Consider the following 21,787-nt stretch of genomic DNA (forward strand, 5'->3'; position numbering starts at 1 on the left):
ACTAAAAAGCATATGAGGTTACCTAGATCTTATCTTTAGATTTTATAAGAGGTCAATTCACTCTAATTTTTAAATTAACGGAGCTACACGTGTTCTACTGAGCGTAAAATTTGCAATGTTACGAATTTGTAAGACGGAGACAGCACATGCGGGTATCACATCCTCTCAACTGAATATTTTTAGTTAATTAAAAACCATGGATACATTTGAATACTTTTGGATTTTATTTTGATTTTTAAAACAAGGTTACAAATTACAATAGTTATTATTATAATAATATATCACAATATAATATAGATTGTAATTACTTCATAATTAACTTTTAACAGTTTGTTTAGTTTAACAATTTCACATTTGATAATAATTTGACATAATTACTACCAATTAAACAAAAAAGTATATTAAATGATTAAATATCCTTTATTAAAGTTGCTTAAGGATGTCACCATGTCAGCGCACTGTTTGGTTTATCTCTCCGGCTGATTCTGGTCTACCTGGAAATTTGAAACATAGGTAGACAAAACGTATTTACCCAAAATAATTTTTTTGTTTCTGAGTACCTAATACATTTTAAAGTAGGATTACCAATTACAAAAATTATAGACTATAGAGAATACTATTTTTGAGGACTTGACATATCAATAATTTGTCCAAATATTTTCTCAAAACAATTTAATATCCATTTAAATTTACAATTATTTTTTTATTTTGAAGTTGAATATCAAGTTAAATAATCCGTTGAAAAAAACCGACAAACCTTTGTAAATATTAGCTCCTATAATAAATATTAAATTGTATAAATATGTGGTTTACTCAAATTCGAAAATATTAGAGTAAGATCTCCAAAAATCGTAAAAAACTATTTTACGTGAATATTATGTTTTATCAATAATCATTAATATTATAGCCTATTATAGCTGGTGGGTCTGTGAGAGAAAACAATTAATATTTGCGCTGACATAGTGAAAAAAAATCAAATCCTAATTTATAATTCGTATTATATTATTATTTAGATATCGACGACGTCATGTACATAATAAAATTTAACAATAAAAAATATTTATAATATAATATTATAGTTATAAGATGGTGATAATATAATATAATTATTTAAATGTACCGAGTAACATGTCATATCTATAGTGCATCAGGGGGGGGGAGTTTATCGGTTATTTTTAATGCCACATTTAATATTAACTATATATTTTTATCTTTTTATAATAATATGATGCTCGTGAACGCAACACGCGGACTCTATCGAGAAATATTTTATATTACTATTGTAGTTATTACAGCGAAATCCGAACCCCGAACGCACATGACGTTATCGTGTGGAAAATGGATAAATCATAATATTTTATTATTATATCGACAAATTGAATAATACAACGACGCGGTGTTGTTTACATTTCAGTATTTTACGACGACCGACGACGAACGTTGGAAAGTATAATATTAATAGTAATAATAATATAATCTCGGAATAATAATACTGCGGCTCGGAGGGGCGAGGGGGCTCGTGTTTTATATTATTTTTATCTCTCTTCCTCAGCAATCAGCCAGTGCGGCGTAAATTGAAACGAGACGAGACGTACACAATCGGCTGTATTAGAAATAATTACGTATATATATAGCACTAAACTGTACATCGTACTGAAAAAAAATTCACGTGGTGGGGGACACGAATAACGATCTCGACATAAAATAATATTATTATTCTCGTCCCGTCGCCCTGATGGCCTATCGGCGATTACTGATATAGTATTCACCGACGAGTGACGACTGCGCTTGTGAGAGCTGACAAGACGTCCGAAAACTGCGACGCGTCGTCTCGAACCCATAATAATATTGTTCTGTAGTTTTTGCAGTGTTGTCTACACACGTCCGGCGGATTTCTGTTGTAAGTACATTTTTTAATTTTGATATTTTCATGCGAGTGTGCGTCGACGTCTTAGATCATAATGATGTTCGTCCCCGTTCGTCACTTAGTCCAATAATCGATTTTTTTCGGTTTATTATTAGGTAGGTACCTTAGGTATATAATGAGTAGAATCGTATAGAATTCAGTATTTCAGTTTAAAAATATCAACAAATTAATGCTATATTCAATTAAGTCCCAATATTATTTAAATAATATGTTAAATAAACAATTTAATATTTTAACCAAGTCCATTCGATGGTTTCCATAGACCTATAAACTAATGGACAGCGCTTAGGGAGAGAGGTCAGGGGTACGATATAGAGTAAAAGATAAAAGAGAACTAGGGGGAAATACAGTGTTTGTTTATAGGTCTATGACCCAGTCTATGATTACTACTTTATGTTCTTTCTCTCTTTTCTCTCTTCGTTATTTCTTCTTTCTTTCTCTTATATGATTCCCGTGCATTGGTGGCAGGGCGGAATGGAATGCTAGGTCTATGATAGTTTCCTAAATACGCATACACGTGGACTTAAGAGGACGTCGCACTCGCATATGTTGTCTCCGTCTTACACACGTACGGCATAGCAAAAACGTTTTGGCGTGGGAAAGAACCGAGAAGACTACAGTCATAACTAAGAAACGACATTTTCACCATAAATAAAGGAGAACTTTGGCTGTGCAATATCGTTTTTATTTTTTTGGATATCACTTACGTATACGAAAAAGTTCTTATTATTTCAAAATCCATTATTATTTGTGTTTTTCAAACTTAAATAACTTTTTTTGAAGTTCCGATAACGAAAAAATAAACGATATTGCACAGCCAAAGTTCTCTTTTTTATGTGGTGACAATTTCGTTTCTTAGGTATGACTGTAGTCTGGTGAGTTCTAGGTTCTTCCCGCGCAAAACAGTTTTTGCTATGTTGTACATAATATTTTGTAAGACGGAGAGACACAATATGCGGGACGTGGGTGCAACGTCCTCTTAATGTGTTAAGCATAAGTCGTTGGTAGGTAATTCATAGACTATTAAACTAATACCTACGTTAAAACGATTAAGTCCATTTTTAATTTTAATTTATAAAATAATAATTAATCGAATTTAATCTTTTTAAGCTCGACGCGATGACTTGATTAGCTTGTTTTTAAGGGTTATGTAGTAGGGGTTGGAACGGTAAGTTTTTAACACGTGTGTGTTTGGCAGAATTTCGATTGGGCACCCGTAGGCTTTTGCCATGCCCAGTCGGGGGATGGCGGCCTCTCTCTCTCTCCAGACAGATGTCTGCCCAGAGAGACCTGCCGCACGTGACCGAATGAAATATAATTATTGAACAGTTAAAATTAAATGATTAGGTTTTATCATAAATTCATAAATTATAAATATTTATAAAAACAATTATTATAATATATTATTCTAAAAATAAAATAAATAAATAAAAAAAGGTGGGATGTCACTCTGCTGTACAGTAGGTTACGAGTGGGTCACTGTATAATAGATGGTATTAAATTTAAATTCAATGATATAATATCATTGTTTAAGAAAAACGATTCTGAGCGGAGACGATATGTCAGTCTTGGTATAAGACATATTATATACTAATATCTATGGTATTAAAAAAAAAATTGACCTATAATAAATTCCAAATTAATCATATCACAATATCCATTAGGTACAACAAATCGTGATACTATCATAGATATATAATAATATACTTTAGAAGTTTCAAGTACCCACGAATAATATTATACAATCATAACAAAATAACTAAAATAGTTATTCTAGGTTTTTAATATGTAATTTCGTCAAAATTTGAACATAAAATGACTATAAAAATAAATTGTGCTTATGTATTTTTTAGATCATTTGGTAACAGAATTAACTACTTACATGGAATCTTGTTTTAAATTTTCAATCCTTAGATATAAATGTTAAACATTTTATACATTTTTAACTACTAAATAATTATTCAATTTTAAATTTCATAAATTTTGTCAAAATTTGATCTTTAAATGCTTATAAAAAAAATTGTGCCTATGTATTTTTAATATTTTTCAACTGCTATTTTAATAATATATCATGAGTCTTGTATTAAATTTTTACACTTTTTGGCCCAACAGATAAAACTTTATTGATATTTATAGAAAAAAAAACTAAAAAAATTGAAAACTGACAATGACAGTAAACAGCTCAAAAAGAGTCAAAATATTAAAAAAATGTTATCATGTATAGAAAATTCTAATATAAACATTCAGTGAAATATTCAAGTACCTATCCACAGTCATTCGCGTTTTTTAATTACAACAAAATAAGAAAATCGTTACGTAAGAAATCGAGTGAATATCAAATGTTATAAAAATATGAATTTCAAACGCTCATAAAAATTTAATTTGACTTTCTTGTAGACATTTTTTTTTTTTAATATAGGTAGACAATATTATAAGGAATCTTGTATTAAATTTTTAAATCTTAGATTTAAAAAGAAAAATTTTTACAAATTCTTAACTCAAAATAATTTGCTAATTTTCGTGATTTTTCCATATTTTGTCAATTCTAAATGTAAAAAACTGTAGCTAAGGATTTTTAATATTTTTCAAATATTATTGTAACAAAATAGTACGAGCCTTGTATTAAATTTTCAAGTATTTTTACTCAACAAATAAAGTTTTATTGACATTTATAGAAAAAAAAACTAATAAAATTGGAAATATAAACAACCAGTAAAAATTTCATGTATTTACGGTCATTTGTTTTAAAGTTACACCAAAAATCAAAATCAATTTTCTCAAAAACAAATTTTGCGTAAAAATTCCCGTTTTTTCTTAATTTTTCTTTTGTTTTTCACGGCGCTTTTAAAAAATTACTGGGAATTGTTACCTCCCCAATGCACCAACAATATTCATTTTCCAATCAAACAAGATACTGAAGTTGAAAATCGAAACATTATTTCGACTACTATTATCGTGTACACAGACACAAAAAAAAAAAATTAAAAAAAAAAAAACACACTTCATTGTAAAATCAATAGATTCATCGTTCCACTCAGAATCTAAAACATTTTTGTTTAAAAATAGGTATATATTTTTGATTAGGTATAACATAATATTATAATTATCGTACTATTTTTATGGAAATTAATTGATTTTGATAAATTTAGGTTGTGCCAAGTCAACAATAATTGTTACATACATGCCAAAATCACTAAGTCAATGTAAACAATGCTAAAGTCACTTAAGTCCAATTTAGTAATTTGTATTTCAACTATAATAAGAATTATAATTATTATTTAAAACTATTCATAAATAGGTACATTGCTTAAAAGAAAATCAATTAAAACAAACAAAAACAAAATTTGATTACATTTGGCATACATACTTTTAAAATTTGAAAAAATTGCCAAATCTGATTCTCAAAAATTATATTTTTGGACTTGATGTGGTTTGCATGAACAAGGACAATATACTAATATATTATTATAATTTAAGGGCAACATAGGCTCAACGCTCAATTTGGGTAATAATTAATTGGTGGTGGGGGAAGTCTAACAATTTAAAATGCAATAATATTTTTTTCTCACTTTTCGTTAAAACTAATCTATAGTTGTTAAATTTTTATTACAGGTACTTATTTTACAAAATGGTTTGGTTTTATTTTTTGTTTAATATGTTTTCAAAATATCTAAAATACACAAACTATTTAGTAACTATTTAAAATTTTATAAAATTTTCAATTTAAATAGGTTCTAATGGTTTAAAAATATGATGCAGTGACCCTCGACCCTCAGAAGTTTTCTCGCAGCAATTTAAAAATAATGAAAATCCATCTGAACTATTTTATTTGAACAGCGTTTTAAGTTTAAATTGTCCGTTTCCTTTACCCAAAATTTTTTTTTTATATTATACCTAGGTATAATGATTTATTGATGTTATCGAATTCAAACTGATATGCATGAGCCATCTCTCCAGTTTTTATAATTTATTTTTAAAATAATAACTATTGGCTTGAAGTTCATGCACTTCATGGAAATAAGGAATATTTTTCTGTCAAAATATTTACAACTATTTTTAAAAATAATTAAATATTCTATGAAGGAAGATAGAATTTTCTATGACAATTCTGTACAATAACTAATTACAAAGGCATAATATTCATAAGTTTTGTCGTTACTGTTTTAGAATTGGAAAAACATTTAAATGGTAAAAATTATCACAGAATAAATACATAACTTGACTTAATGTTCCTTAATCCTTTGTGCCTCTTGCTTCCCTTATAAAATAAAAATAGATAGTTATACATTTAATTTTGATTGAAATAATTTATATTGTGCTAAACTTAATATAAGATAAAATTATTTTTTATTTTTCTATGAAAATTACAAAATGCAAATACCTAGTAATTTTTTTATTGCAGTAATTGCAACAAAATATTAATCGTTAAAATTAGTCAATTATTTGTTTTGATAATATTTTTGTTAATGAATTTTGAAGATCTAGTTTATAATTGAATTGCATCCATTTATTTAATTTACATGCATTTAAATAATTTTAAAATGTATAAATAATAATAAATTATTTCAGAAAAGTAACATATTATTGTTGTTTTAAAAGAAAAATAGTCTTTAGTTTTTAAATTTTTAATCTCCAACACATTTTGTAAGTGGTAACAAACTATTAATTAGAATAACAATAAAAATAAATATTTTTTCAACCAAAACATAATTTTTGAAGTGCATGTAATAAAATTTGTATGTTATCTCGTTTGTTATTGAACAATTCTATTTTAAATTACACAAACAATTTTAAGACATAATTATTATTATTTTATACTGTAGTGTACCTACTAAGTATAACTTTTATGATTTGATTTAATTATTTTACAGACTACACTTGCCTACCTAAAAAATTTCAATATGGATTCTTTAATTATGGTTATGAACAAACTACAAGACGTTTTTTCAACTGTTGGTTCAAAACAAAAAGTTGACCTTCCACAGATCATTGTGGTAGGCTCACAAAGCTCTGGAAAGAGTAGTGTCTTAGAAAGTTTGGTGGGCAAATCATTTTTGCCTAGAGGTACCGGTATTGTGACACGAGCTCCTTTAGTCTTGCATCTAATAAAACCAACCGAAAGTGAAATTGGGAATGGTGATTCCAAGAAATCAAAAGATTACGCCACATTTCTGCATAAACCAGGAGTTATTTATAATGATTTTAATAAAGTTAGAAAAGAAATTGAAATTCAAACAGAAGAACTTACTGGAGGCCAGAAAAATATTACTGATTCACATATTGTGTTAAACATTTATTGTAAACAATTTTATAATTTGAGTTTTGTTGATCTTCCAGGGCTTACTAAAGTGCCTGTTGGTGGCCAACCCCAAGACATAGAACAGAAAATAAGGGATTTAGTATTAAGTTTTATTAAAAACCCAAATTCAATAATATTGGCTGTAGTTACAGCAAATACTGACCCAGCCACTAGTGAGAGCTTGCACATTGCAAAATCTGTAGACCCAAATGGTGATCGTACAATAGCAGTTGTTACTAAAATAGATATAATGGACGCTGGTACTGACGCTACAGAGTTACTTTCTGGAGATGTTATTCCAGTTAAACTTGGAATATTCGGTGTCATAAATCGTTCGCAAAAAGATATAAACGATCAAAAAACTATTGAACATTCTCTTAAGGACGAAAGTACATTTTTTAATAAATTTTATCCCGATATAGCACTAAACCATGGTTCAAAAATTTTAGGAAAACGACTTGAGTTTCTCTTGATAGAAAAAATAAAAGAGACCTGTCCAAAACTAAGAGCCCAACTATATGAAATGAACAATAAGTACGAACATGAAGTGAAGAAATATAAAGAATTTACTGAAAACTATGATCGATCCTTACTTGATTTAATTACTCAGACTGCAACTAGTTACAAAGCTGGTTTGGACGGCCGAGCTGATTTAAGTTATAAAGGCCTTAATGGAGGTGCTGCCATTGCAAAATATTTCAAAATCGATTTTAATAAAGATATTAATGAAATTAATCCACTTCAAGGCTTATCTCCTGACATTATTATTAATGTTATCAATAATGCATCTGGAACGAACATGGGCGTTTTTATGCCAACCGATGCATTTGATCATTTGGTAAAGAAACAAATACAATTATTAGAAGCTCCATCATTAGCATGTGTAACTAGTGTACATGATGAGTTAATAGCAAATATATGCAGACTTGATGATGATATTAGTCACAAATTTAAAAAATATCCTAAACTTTTTGAAAAAGTTAATGAAATATTATTAGAATCATTGGCTAAGTACAAGCTAAAAACATCAGAAGCAGTTAGTAAATTAATTGAATACCAGAAAGCATACGTGAATACCGATCACGTTGACTTTATTGAATCTATAACAAAATCCAATGAATATCATGAGCTTTTTGAGAAACCAGCCAAAATTGATAAACTAGGCAATTTTGAGGAAGAAGGGTTTGCCGAATTACCAAACTACTACAATAGTCAAGAAGAGATGTTCTCACATAAAAATGAAATTAAATCATGGCCGAAGAGCATAACACTAAAAATGCGCAAAACTGTTGAGAAAATAACAACATGTGCTTTTAGTGGTTTTCCTGATTCAGATAAACTTATATTAGAAAGTAGAGCTGGTTTACTCACATTATTTATAAAATGTTACTTTACGGTTATTAAAAAAATAATTCAAGATACTGTGCCCAAGACAATTATGCACGAAATGGTAAACAAGATAAAAGACAACTTTCAGAAAGATTTAATCTCCAAAGTGTACAAATCAAGTAATCTTAATATGGCAGAATTGTTACTTGAATCTAAAGATATAGAAGATGAACGGATAAAATCAATTAATCGTTATGACGCTTCTACAAAAGCATTAAAGCTGATGAGAGAAATAGAACAAATTTGTCTCACAACTGAGTCATAAATCATTTGACTCATGAATATTTTATTAATATGAATTTTTATTTTTACTTATTACACTACAAATACGTTCAAAATGTGTTCATTCATTATTAATAAACTAAACTTAAAATAGGTATACACTTATTTGATACATTCATAAAAATGTATAATTGCTGTATGTTTTTGAGGGTTTTTTGGATTTAATAGTTTAACTAAAATATGAATGTAGAACTGATAATTGAAAAAATTGTTAAAATACCACTATTTAAATGTTGTTACTAAGTTATTATAATAGTAGGTACAATTAATGAATTAACATTAAAATAATATATTTGGCATAAATAATTTACTTGCTAAATGATAGTTAGCTGTAAACTATTTTTTTTTAATTAAATATTTTAAGTGTTGTAAGTAATATATTATTATGTCTTAATTTTACTTGACTAAAATTTAATTTCAATAATTAAAATATACAATAACTATCTAAATCTTGAATAAACAAAGCATTTTCATATTGATCATTATTATAATATAAGTTAGGTACTTTATTTCATTACCATTGTGATTAATAATCAAATAATAGGTTGACATTTAATATGCATTTATAATGAATTTTATATCATGTATATGTACAACTATTTTACATAATGTAAACCAATGGAATTTATAAAATTTAAATGGTTATAAATTATAATTAATTATAGTTAAGACTAATTAATGTATTGATTTATAAATAATTTTAATATTGTTAATCCATGCTTGAAAATTTAAAACATTATATTGTTTTATTTTATAATTATTTTTTATGTAATATGAAAGTAGTACCGTTTATTTTTAAATATATTATAATACAGTATAACATAACAATTTACAATACCTATTGTAATGTAAAATGTAATATTCTTATATTCTTATATTGTATCAATTACTTATAATAAGTATTAAAGTATAAAACATTTTCGAATTTGTATTGTAGGTAGGTCCATTACTTATGTTAGTTTGTAATATTATACCACAGAAGTAAGAACCAATTTGTTTTTGTATTTGTACAATTTTTATCAGAAGATGGTGGTAGTGTAGTAAATTTGATTACAAGTACCATTATATAATAATGCTTTTTTTAATTTTGAATAGTGTTTAAATATTATGATTTTTCAATAAATACTAAAAATAAAAATTTAGTTTTTGTTTTGTGAATATTGAAGTGTTTAATCATAACCTATAATGCCACTAATATGCACTAAAAAGTATCACAATATGTCATTAAAATATGGAGTAAAATTGGTAAAAAACATTATGAAATAGTTAATAACAAAAACAAATGTAGGTATACAATAATGAATAAACTAGTTTATTTGATAATTATTAATTTATTAGGTATAAAACTTATTTAAAATACATTTAACATCTTAATGAGGAACTAACTTAATTGAAAACAATTTTTTTGTGAAATGGCCTGACAGGATTATGAGCAAGAAAGTTCACTGCTTCCTGTTAAAAATGACAATATTGACATTAATTTACAAGATAAAAATATGTATTAATATATTATAGGAATTTTCTACTCGCAAAATATTATTTCACACATGTATTAGATTTTGAAAACAGTATATAATTTAATTTCACTTCAATATGCATTATGCAACAAATATTAAATTTTGTTTTTGGTCTGAAAATATTACAATTCGTAAAGATTACTGACAAAAATCCAAAAATATAAAACTGAAATAAATATATACTATTGCATAAAAATCCATGTATTACCTGCCTATTAATTATATGTCATAAGTGTAATACACCACAGGTGAAATTATAGTTATAGTTACTGGGTACCACTTTACTAGCTACAAACATAATATGGATTGTAGTGTAGTACTTAGAACCTACACTATACCTTGACCTATAATTACTATATAGTTACTGTTTATTACAAATTAAAATATTATTACCCATATCACCCCATATGAATTATGAAATACCTACCTATATTATGGTATAGTTGGTAGGTTGGTACTGACGTAAATAACACAGAAAATTTAAATTAAAAAAAAATGTTTTATATAATTTAATCACGGAATACTATATAGCTGCCTACCTACCTACCTAAAATAATTTCAATTCGGTTAATAATTATTAACACAACAATACATAATATTATAGAAATCTATAAATGTGTATAGGTGTACGATTTTAAAACGCGTGGGTAGGTAATCATTATTATGGTAATAACTACTAAATTATAATATCATGTACAATATAAAATATAATAAGCGTGCAATATATACTTAGTACCTTTGTAATAAAATGGGTAAGTACTAAGTACCAGCCATACTTACCTATATTTCACTTATATATTCCTATTTATATTTTCTATACTTTTTTACTTTTCATAATAAAAGTCGGACCTTATTGTTAGTTATTAGGTATATGTACTATAGGTGCGTAGGTATAGTCAGTGGCGGATTTAAAAAAAATTGTTCTGGTTAGGGGGGTCCTAAAAAATAATATGTATTTCAAATGTATTATTTTTATAAAATTAATTTATATATATGTCTCTGAGAGAAGGGGGTCCAGACCCCTGGACCCCCGCCGTAAATCCGCCACTGGGTATAGTATATTATAAGCTTATTGATTATGTGATTTTTGTATTAGGTGATTCTGACGAAAACTGATTTTTCGTAGAAATTACCGTTTTGATTTAATTTTTTTTAGTTTTTCCCAGCGCTTTTGAAAACTATTGAGTTTTAAATTTTTACCCCCTCAATGCACCAACTAGATCCACTTTTCCATCGAACAAGATACTAAAGTTGAAAATCGAAAGATTATTTCGACTTCTTATCGTGTAGGATACAACAAATAAACAATTCAATAAAACACATAATTGTAAAATTAATTATTTAATTAATTTTTATTTTTCTCTCCGCGCAGAATCTAAAATCAAATAGATCATAGATGTTACAGCCTTACAAGACACATCGAAGTTTCAAGTCACCCAGGAACATGAATTAAGAAGCAATCTGGGGCATCTAAAGTCATTGGACATAATATTGATTTTGGATTAGGTTTAGGTTTCATTATTGATAGTAGGTATTTATACAAATTCATTTGTAGGTATAATATAATATAATATCATTAATGACACGACAAAAAACGTTAAATGTATTTAACTTTAAAATTTCAAATATGAATTATGTATAAATATATTAGGTATTGTGTTCATTACATACTTTATCGCCGTCATCTGTCACGCGAAAGGTAGACTATACACACATACAGACATACAGACGTACAGTCTACACGTAGGTACGAATAGTATGAGGCACTATATACTTTGTACAGTCGTATAGATTACGGATATGGATATCTAATGTAGGTAGGTACGGACGTACGGTAAAGACGTAAAGTCCCATTCAACGTGTACCTATGTGTGGTGCGTCACAGTGCACATATATATGTATACAATTAAATGTCTAAATAATATGGCTTATAGGTTGAAAAATAATTTCGTTCAAGTTGAACTGCAATTAAATTATGGATTTATAAATTTAAATTCAACGCGCATATTATTTTACACATATTATAGTATTATACTAAAATATAATCAAACAGTTGCGGTTGGTAGATGGGCGAGTAAAAATAATCCTATAAAATTAATTTTTCAAAGTATCGCATTAAAGTAACGAGTATTTTTTGACAAAATTATTTTGTGAAATACCTACTCGATACATAGTCTAAAAATTTATCGCGATGCAAGATGCTCGATACTTCATATAATTGTATCGAGGTACAAGACACAAAGTACAATTGTATCTAAGATAGGTACGCGTCTTAGATACTTGTATCGAAGATGCTTCCCAACCCTGGGTATATTCGGTTGTATCATACACGTGAGACTTTAGATATCTACTGTAGGCATACCATTATATAAAAATAAAATATCTACCTATTTGTGTATTAATATGATATTGTGTATTATTGTGCAAATTTGTAATTAATTACCCCTATCAACTCTATAAATGTTAAATATTGTTAATATTTTATCAATAAGTTAGATGACCTTGTATGTCAGGAACACTTTATAATTAATAAAAAAAAAAAATTGTGCAAATGTGCCTGTATACCGACACGGCTTTGTGCACGATTTTGTTATTATGTCCAAGCGTTCAGCAATAATTAGTAAATTTTCCGACAATGGGGTGACGTGGCGATTACCTCCCCCCCAAGGTTTTTTTTTACTTGAGCTTAAGTGCCATATGATATAACGAATATAAAATTCATAAGTCATAACTATAATTTCAAACTTAATAAATGATACAAAAAAGGTATTTTTTTTGAATATCTAATATTTAATATCATAAAATAATTTATTAAAAACATTTGTATATGTTCACTAAGTAATTATTAGAACAACTAAGCACAATTTATAAATATTGAAAAAAATAAATTATAAACTGTTTTATTAAATGTCGATAAATGTCAACGTATTATACGTAACCACTACTTCCACTCGGTAATCACTGACAAAATCTAAGAATCTATTTTCCGATAAGGCGATAATATTTCACTACGAAATCACGAAATAAGTATACATAATAATACAGTTAAAATAAATTAATAAATAATAATTTAGATAAATATTTACGTAGGTAAATGTTCTAAAAATGTTAAATATGCGTACAATTTACAAAAACTAATTAAAAAGCTAATAAACTGACAAAAAAGTACCAAAAAAGCATTTATTTACAAATATCATAAGAAAATGCAAAAAAAGCAAAATTAAAATTGCATATTTGAACTCTGATGAATGAATCGAATTTTGTTTTTGATTAGCTATGTCCTGTAGTACTATGAAAGAAAATGCAAATGCTACAAAATCCTAGCCCTAATTATGAGGCATGACTGCAAGTCTACACTCTGTATAGTATAGTATAGGTATACAGAAATAAATCATTGTTTAACGATTAAAATAAGGAATTGCATAGAAAAATTGTTTATTAAAATTAATGGTCATAAAATAATAAGATAATTCGTCTAAAATAATTAAGAAATATATTTTTTATTTTCGTATTTCAAACAAAAATGAAAATATCTATAATAGTATCTAGATAAAAATAAAAATTATCATCTGAATCTGAATCTAGATAATTGTTTACGAAATTATTTTTATCTTATTTAGATATATCTGGGCTCAACACTGCCCATGAACCATGAAAGTTAGAAAGTTGAGATTTTCACAGGTTATGTATTTCTGTTGCCGCTATAACAACAAATACCTACAAAAATCATAGAATATATAATATGAGCAGTATTTCCAACATGTTTTTAGATGATGGTACGGAACGCTTCGTGCGTGAGTCCGACTCGCAATGGGCCGGTTTTTTATTTTTTATCTTAGTGCACAATCGCAAAAAATACGTTACCTACAATACTTCAATATTATTCGTGTTATTGAGATAGGCATTGCAATAATTAAATAATTAGGTATCGCTATCAGACTACCTATAACCTATATTACAATAATTATTTCCTACTCAAATACTCCCCATGTATTTTGTGTTTCGGTTTGTTTTATTTTTTTAATTTAACGACGTAATAAAAAGTGTAGTATAATATATTACTATATTAGTATACAACAACAATACGATGCGAGTCCTATATAGCAACGTTCACCGCGGTGTATATGGATGGTTGGCCGGTTGATTGTCTTATGGGAAACCGTAAGTATACGATAACTATACACTATACAGTATATTATAGGTAATACGTTGAACAGAAAAATACAATAATGGATAATAATATAATACAAATAACAATATAAATAATATAATACGTACCTATATACCTACCCAATAGGTACCTACCTGCTCGCCATTGCGATCCAAGCACGGACGGTGATCGACTATATATAACTACATCCCAGATGAACAATCAAGGTCGGTGAGCCTTGCCAGTTTCCAGGACGAATAGTGATACATAATAAATACCTAGACCTTTTATTCTCTACTTAGTTGAACCATTATTATGTCTGGCTGGAGCAAAATGTTACATGCGGAGCGCAAGCGCACAGCTTTCAAAATAATGTTTCACTGTGATTAAACTTTAAAAACACAGTGCTTTGTGAGAGTGTGTCGATAAGTCGATATTTTCAGTGGGTATTGTCTGAGAATGAAAGAAAGTGTATTATAATATAACTATTAAATATCGGCTTATTGTTGGATATACGAGGGTAAGAGGTACCTACCAATAGCTATACATATTATACGCAGAGTGATTCATCAAGCATGCTCGCCCAGTCATCCACATTTTATCCTTTATTATTTATTCAAATTCCGATTTCAGGAATTGTTAAGTATACCTACTTGGAGACCATATTTTATAATATTTAGATTTTTATACAATTTAATAAGGAGTGTCTTGCGACGATACAAAGTCTTTTATATTTATCAAATAAAAACTGCCATTTAGTTTTTCAGATTATTTGCAGACGATTTTTTAAAAATTGTTACATTTCTGTATTATAATATAAATTGACATTTAAACGAGTGGTGTCTGTGTTATTAAACTTTATGGAAATACCTACTTAGGATTATAGTCCCTAATAATGGTTTTATATATACCTACAATTTAAAATAAACGAAATACTCAGTCTATAATACTTATTAATAATGATACTCGACCAATTTTTATAAATTATAAAATGTTACCTAATAGATTTATAATTATTATTAATTTTTAAAATGTTCAAAGCCCCATTTATTTTAAACCTATCAATGTATATTATCTTTAGCCGTTAGTACACGGAGCTTAATGACGCAGAACATATTTGATCTAATTTTGATTTAGTGCATCAACATTTTCAGAATAATCCGCATATGCTTAACAACTTATCGTGCAAAAGTGTGGTTCTAAAAAAAGAGCTTATAGTTCTTAGAAAAATATGGTCTCAGATATAATTAAAAATGCCAAAAATCAGATTTTAAATAAATGCACTATTGAATAAATAAATGGGAGTGACATGGCTTTATTGAATCACACTGTAAACATAATTTCATGTTCAACGAAAAAATTATGTTGTGCCTATGTAAAGGTATACAAAAACTGTTTTTTTGTTCAAACCATTCAAATGAAAAAAAAATTAAATAAAAATAAACCCTCTCAAGATGTTTGAGTTTCCATTAAGTAATTAAAAAGTATTCGGTTCGTCGCGTTATTCGTTTTATTAAAAAAAAAAAAATAAGCAATACAAACAAATTAACATGATACTTAAAATAAGTCTAATGAACAAATTAAAAAAAATTAACGACGATTAACCGAACTATTGATTGTGCAGTGTAAACTCACTTTTATAATATTATACATTATATAACGGCTGTAACGCGAATAACGTACAATTTGTATAGTAGGTAGACCTATTATTAATTATTATACGTTTTTCCGTCGATTATGAGGGACAATTATTCATTATTCTTTATGATTACAACTTATAATTAGTGTTTACCTAAAGTTGAAGTGCGTTGCACGTAAATATATATATAATATTGTTAATAATATTAATTTACAAAATTGTTAGAAATATAGGTACAAGGCGTACTTTTGAAAAGTCTTTAAAAAATGTTGTAAAGATATTTTCCAATCAGTATGTAATGCAAATATAAATACATTTAAAACATATCGCAAAATACTTGGGAATATATTTCACTTGTTTTTGGTGAATATATTATTAACTATTAATATAGTGACTTTTCAGGATCAAAATGTGTCCAAGATTTTTGTTTTTTTGGTGTATAAATATTTATGCATGATTATTAAATATTTTTGAAATTGAAGGGAGACAAAGTTATCGAATAAATTTTCTTAGAATTTAACATGGATATATCCTTGTTTATACTTATATTTTGTATTTTATATTTTTAAATATAAATCACAAAATAAATATTTAAAATATAGTTTAAATATTATTTTCTAAAAGTACCTACTTCAAACGTATTTGAAATACCAAACAAGTATTTTAATATTTTATGAGTATGGACTTAGTACCAATGACATTATTACGGGATAGTAGATATGCTTTTCGTAATTTAGAGTATTCGTAAAGTGAAAATTGTTATTATATTTGTATTCTTACTTTGTTTCAATAAAATTATGACACTGTTGAGACTTGAGATTGGTATATTCGTCTTGATGTGTCGTTGTGTTGAGGTTTATCGCTTATGGATAATGGATGTCACAATAATAAGGTTAACACAAAGTATTCATAAATAGGATTTATTGAGACTACTCATGAATATTTTCTGCCAAAAATAGTTGTATACACTATACATATTTATGAAATAAACGTATTTCATTATGATTTTGATGAATAATTTTTGATGATACTTAATAATTTATATGTATTTATAAGGTAAATATCCAAGGTACGGTAAATCGAATATTGGTCAGATCACTCGTCTAAGCTCAGTTCAGTTCGACACAAGTTCGTGGTGCGTAGTGATATTTAATTTTTACGAATTACCTAAAAATTAACAATGCGTCGATATACTAAATAAATCTATCCTCCAATAACAATACCAAACAGACAAACTTTGGCAAATATCTCACACCTCAAATGTGTTCCCGGGGAAATATCAACCAATATTATTACTGACACTATTATCGGAGTCCTTTAAAACAATTATTTAATAAAAATTAGCAAAGTACCTAGTTCTGCCGACAAATAATTATTTGCGTCCAGAAATTTTAAAAGTATAATTATTATAAAAAACTAAATATAATACTATGGTACATCAACTCATGCAAAATACAACCGCAGCACGTCTTGCTGGTGTCCATACAATCAAATTAAGAAGGTTACATAATCCAGAGCCCGACAAACCACAAACTTATCATCTTATTATTTAACGTATTAACGAATATTCCAAACAGTCCAATTTTAGAGCAACTGTTTAAATACAATATAAAACATACATGTCCTATTTCCTTTCTTGGAGCTGGTTCAATTGTTAACGGTCTCGGCCACGTATTATTAAGTTTCCGAAGACAAATGTTCGTATTATGATCGATGACAACGAAAACTTAGCTATTCTGATGTTCATAAACTATGATTCCGCCAACTTTAAGATTCTGTCCAACAATACTACGTAAATAAAAGTCACATATCCGGTAGAATTACTAGACTCTCTTATGATAGGCCATAATAAAGTCAGATTTTGAAACAATAGTCAATCTATTCTAAGCCCGATAGTAAACCAGCTATATCTCTGAAACAAACGTATACAATTTAATAAATTAAATTAGGTATTATACAGTATCAAATAATACAGACGTATTGGCCAATAAGGGTACCTGGGTACCTAAAATCACAATCCAACAATCAGCCACAGTATTAACATTTAACCCATTAGGAAACATCAAAAAATCATCACCACCTACTTTTTCACTCATCCCATCCTGGGATCACCACCACCGACCTCCGTCAACCAACAATAATACACCCCAAGCGCGAAAAAGCAATAGGTAACAAAAAACCAATGAAGCATAAAAATAAAACAGAATATTATTTGATCCTCAAAATAAACTTAAACAATAAATGTATAGACACGATGATGAAATGATGAGAATATCTACAGCCAAGTAAAAAGTATTCAGCGCAACAAAAAATATACCAATTAACTATGTTCAATTTAAATTATTAATCGAAAACTGTTTGAACAGCTCTAATCCAAGAGATAAATGTTTAGGTACCTTTCAATGTAAGCGTTATAATATGCTCACAATAATTGATTTAGTTACACCTAAGTTCACTGTGTGGTAAAAACAGATTAATTGGTGTATACAAAACAATTTCAGCATTATCCAATAACAAACTCAGTATCTACAGTAATGTTATTAGAAGCAAAAATCCAATGATAAGATATTATTAAACTGGATATTGGTAATTGAAAATATTTTAGATTATGACGAACTAATTCTACCGAATAATGGCAAGGCCTACTCATTTCAATATTTACAACAGTAATTGGGTAAAACTTCGGTAATTGACTAACCACTCGAAAGTTTAAGTATAGCAACATATTATTATTTAGAATGGGATACCTACATATAATGTACTCGATGAAAAACACTAGAGTTGTCTTTACCATAATCATAGGAATGTAATTAACAAATGACCAAGATACAACTGAAACAAAAAACAATTGTTTCAATATCATAGTATTTTGTATCATCATAATATAATTGGCATGCATCTTACTTGAAATCACTGTAAATCAAATAACTATCAACTAAGAATCTATATGGTTATATACATTAAAAAAAAAACTAAAAATTGAAGGAAAGAATGTAATATTTTGTTTAAATATCCAATTTTGTTAAGGTTTTCAAATGCCTTTTTGTTAGGTCAAAAAGATCTGAAATTTTGAAAAATATCTTATGTCACATGCTAAAGTATAAATTTGTTAAAAAATTCAAGTCCATACACTTATTCATTTTTAATTATAAATAAAAAAAAAAGGTGGGTAAGTGGATGTCGCTCTGCTGTACAGTAGGTTACAAGTGGGTCACTGTATAATGGATAGTATTAAATTTGAATTCAATGATATAATATCACTGTATAAGAAAAACGATTCTGAGCGGAGACGGTTTGTCAGTCTAGATATTAGACATACCTATTATAGGTATACTTATCTATAGTATTAAAAAAAAATTGATCTATAATAGGTATCAATAATAAATTCCAAATTAATCATATCATAATATCCATTAGGTAACGCGTTATACATCAACAACAAACCGTGGTACTATCATAGATATATAATAGTATACTTTAGAAATTTCAAGTACCCACAAATAATATTATACAATCACAACAAAATATATAAAATAGTTATTCCAGGTTTTTTAATATGTAATTTCGTCTAAATTTGAACTTAAAATTACTATAAAAATAAACTGTGCTTATGTATTTCTTAGAATTTTTGGTAACAGAATTAAATATTTACGTGGAATCTTGTTTTAAATTTTCAATCCTTAGATATAAAAGTTGAACATTTTATAAATTTTTAACTACAAAATAATTATTCAATTTTAAATTTGGTAAATTTTGTCAAGATTTTAACTTCAAATACTTATAAAAAAAATTGTGCCTATGTATTTGTAATATTTTTCAACTGCTATTGTAACAATGTATCAGGAGCCCTGTATTAATTTTTTACACTTTTTGGCACAATAGATAAAACTTTATTGATATTTATAGAAAAAAAAACTAAAAAAATTTAAAATGTCCGTAAACAACTCAAAAAGAGTCAAATTATTTTCTAAATGTTATCGTATATAGAAAACGCTAATATAAACAATCAGTGAAAATTTCATGTATCTGCAGTCATTCGTTTTAATGTTACACCAAAAACCAAAATAAATTTTCTCGAAAACAGATTTTGCGTAAAAATTCCCGTTTTTCCTTAATTTTTCTTTTGTTTTTCACGGAGCTTTTGAAAACTATTGGAAAAATGTTACTTTTGACCCCCTAAAGTTCCAACTAGATTCACTTTCCTATCAGAAAAGGTACTGTTGAAGAAAATCCAAGCACTTTTACTGTCCTAAATGGTGATGACAGACACAAAAATAAAAAATAAATAAAAAAACACACATCATTGTAAAATCAATACATTCATCGTTCCTCTCAGAATCTAAAACAATAAATTGATTTGGTGTAAGAATCGCTGTCTTAACATGTTTTTTTCAATTATTTTGAAACGTACTAGAACTTTTTACTTTTGACTCACCATAGTGTACCACATAGTTAGATCCAATTTTTGCTATCAGAAACAACTCACAATGTTAAAAATAGAAGCATCTTCACAGCTTTACAGCTCCAAAAGGAGATGACAGCCACAAAAATAAATCGATAAAAAAAAATGTTACGTAATAATAAATAATAAACGTGTAAGTACTGCATTTCATTGCGATGACGTCATACCACCGTAACGCTTTATTGGTTAAAATCAAAATCGGATCGAATATTGCGGCGTTTATTGCGTACCTCTATGTATAGGTGATTGATACGCCATATACCTTTGACCTTATATACCTATATACTATATTATAGCTGTTTCTGTTTGAAAGTAAAACATTGAAGACTACTGCGGGATTTCGCATGGTTGGCTTCTGACTTGTGCCGGTCGCGCGAGGTACGTGCATCGAAAGATAAGTACTCTCTCGTAACCTCGAAGAAAATAACCCACGATTTAGTTGCTTTGGTTCTGGACCATGCACGGGCAATCGTCCCGGCCTGCGAATATTTGCTGAGAGCCTACTTTTTTTTTTATTTCGTACCTATATATGCGTCGATAACGGTTCGTTTCAGTTCATATCAATATAATAATTAATACGATGACTCGATAGATAGATATATTATTATTATTATTGTAACGCCGCCGCATTTCGTAAAAATTCGCGATCATCGACGGTTCGCGGATATGTGATACAAATTGTATAAATTACTTATCGACTCGGTTATTATTCCATCGGATCACGGCGAGGCTATACGCAAAATACGAACATTAGCGTAAACTTTTAAGTCGACGAGGAATTTATTCTAAATAAATAACCTGCAGTGTCCCGAGACGATATAAAAACTACAGTTCTAAGATTTTGAAAAAATATTATTCTTATATCGTTTCGTTGAAAGTTTGTAGACGGTCGGATGCATCAACTACTTGACCAACAATTTTGTTCTTTATCGACTTTTGAACGGTTTATTACCTGTAGAAACTATTTTTCCGTATTAGGTAGAAAGGTAGTCTAATACCCTATTCTATTCGAATTAACATAGGTAGGTACTATCGTATTGCCCGTGGACATCTAAAACTGAAGCTTTTCAAACGTGCAAAGAGTTTTCTTTTCAACATAATATATAGTTTTATTTCAACCGG

The 21,787-nt window shown here is 27.9% G+C and overlaps 1 protein-coding gene and 1 pseudogene across 1 annotated transcript in view; both read left to right on the forward strand.

Moving 5' to 3' along the window:
• The window catches only part of LOC100570548 (hemicentin-2-like), a 399,451-nt gene that overhangs the window by 321,105 nt on the left and 56,559 nt on the right, over positions 1-21,787 (forward strand). The window lies entirely within an intron of this gene.
• LOC100167166 lies at positions 1,140-9,065 on the forward strand (annotated as a pseudogene).

The sequence above is a fragment of the Acyrthosiphon pisum genome, chromosome A2 (genome assembly GCF_005508785.2).
Source record: "Acyrthosiphon pisum isolate AL4f chromosome A2, pea_aphid_22Mar2018_4r6ur, whole genome shotgun sequence".
Classification (NCBI taxonomy): domain Eukaryota; kingdom Metazoa; phylum Arthropoda; class Insecta; order Hemiptera; family Aphididae; genus Acyrthosiphon; species Acyrthosiphon pisum.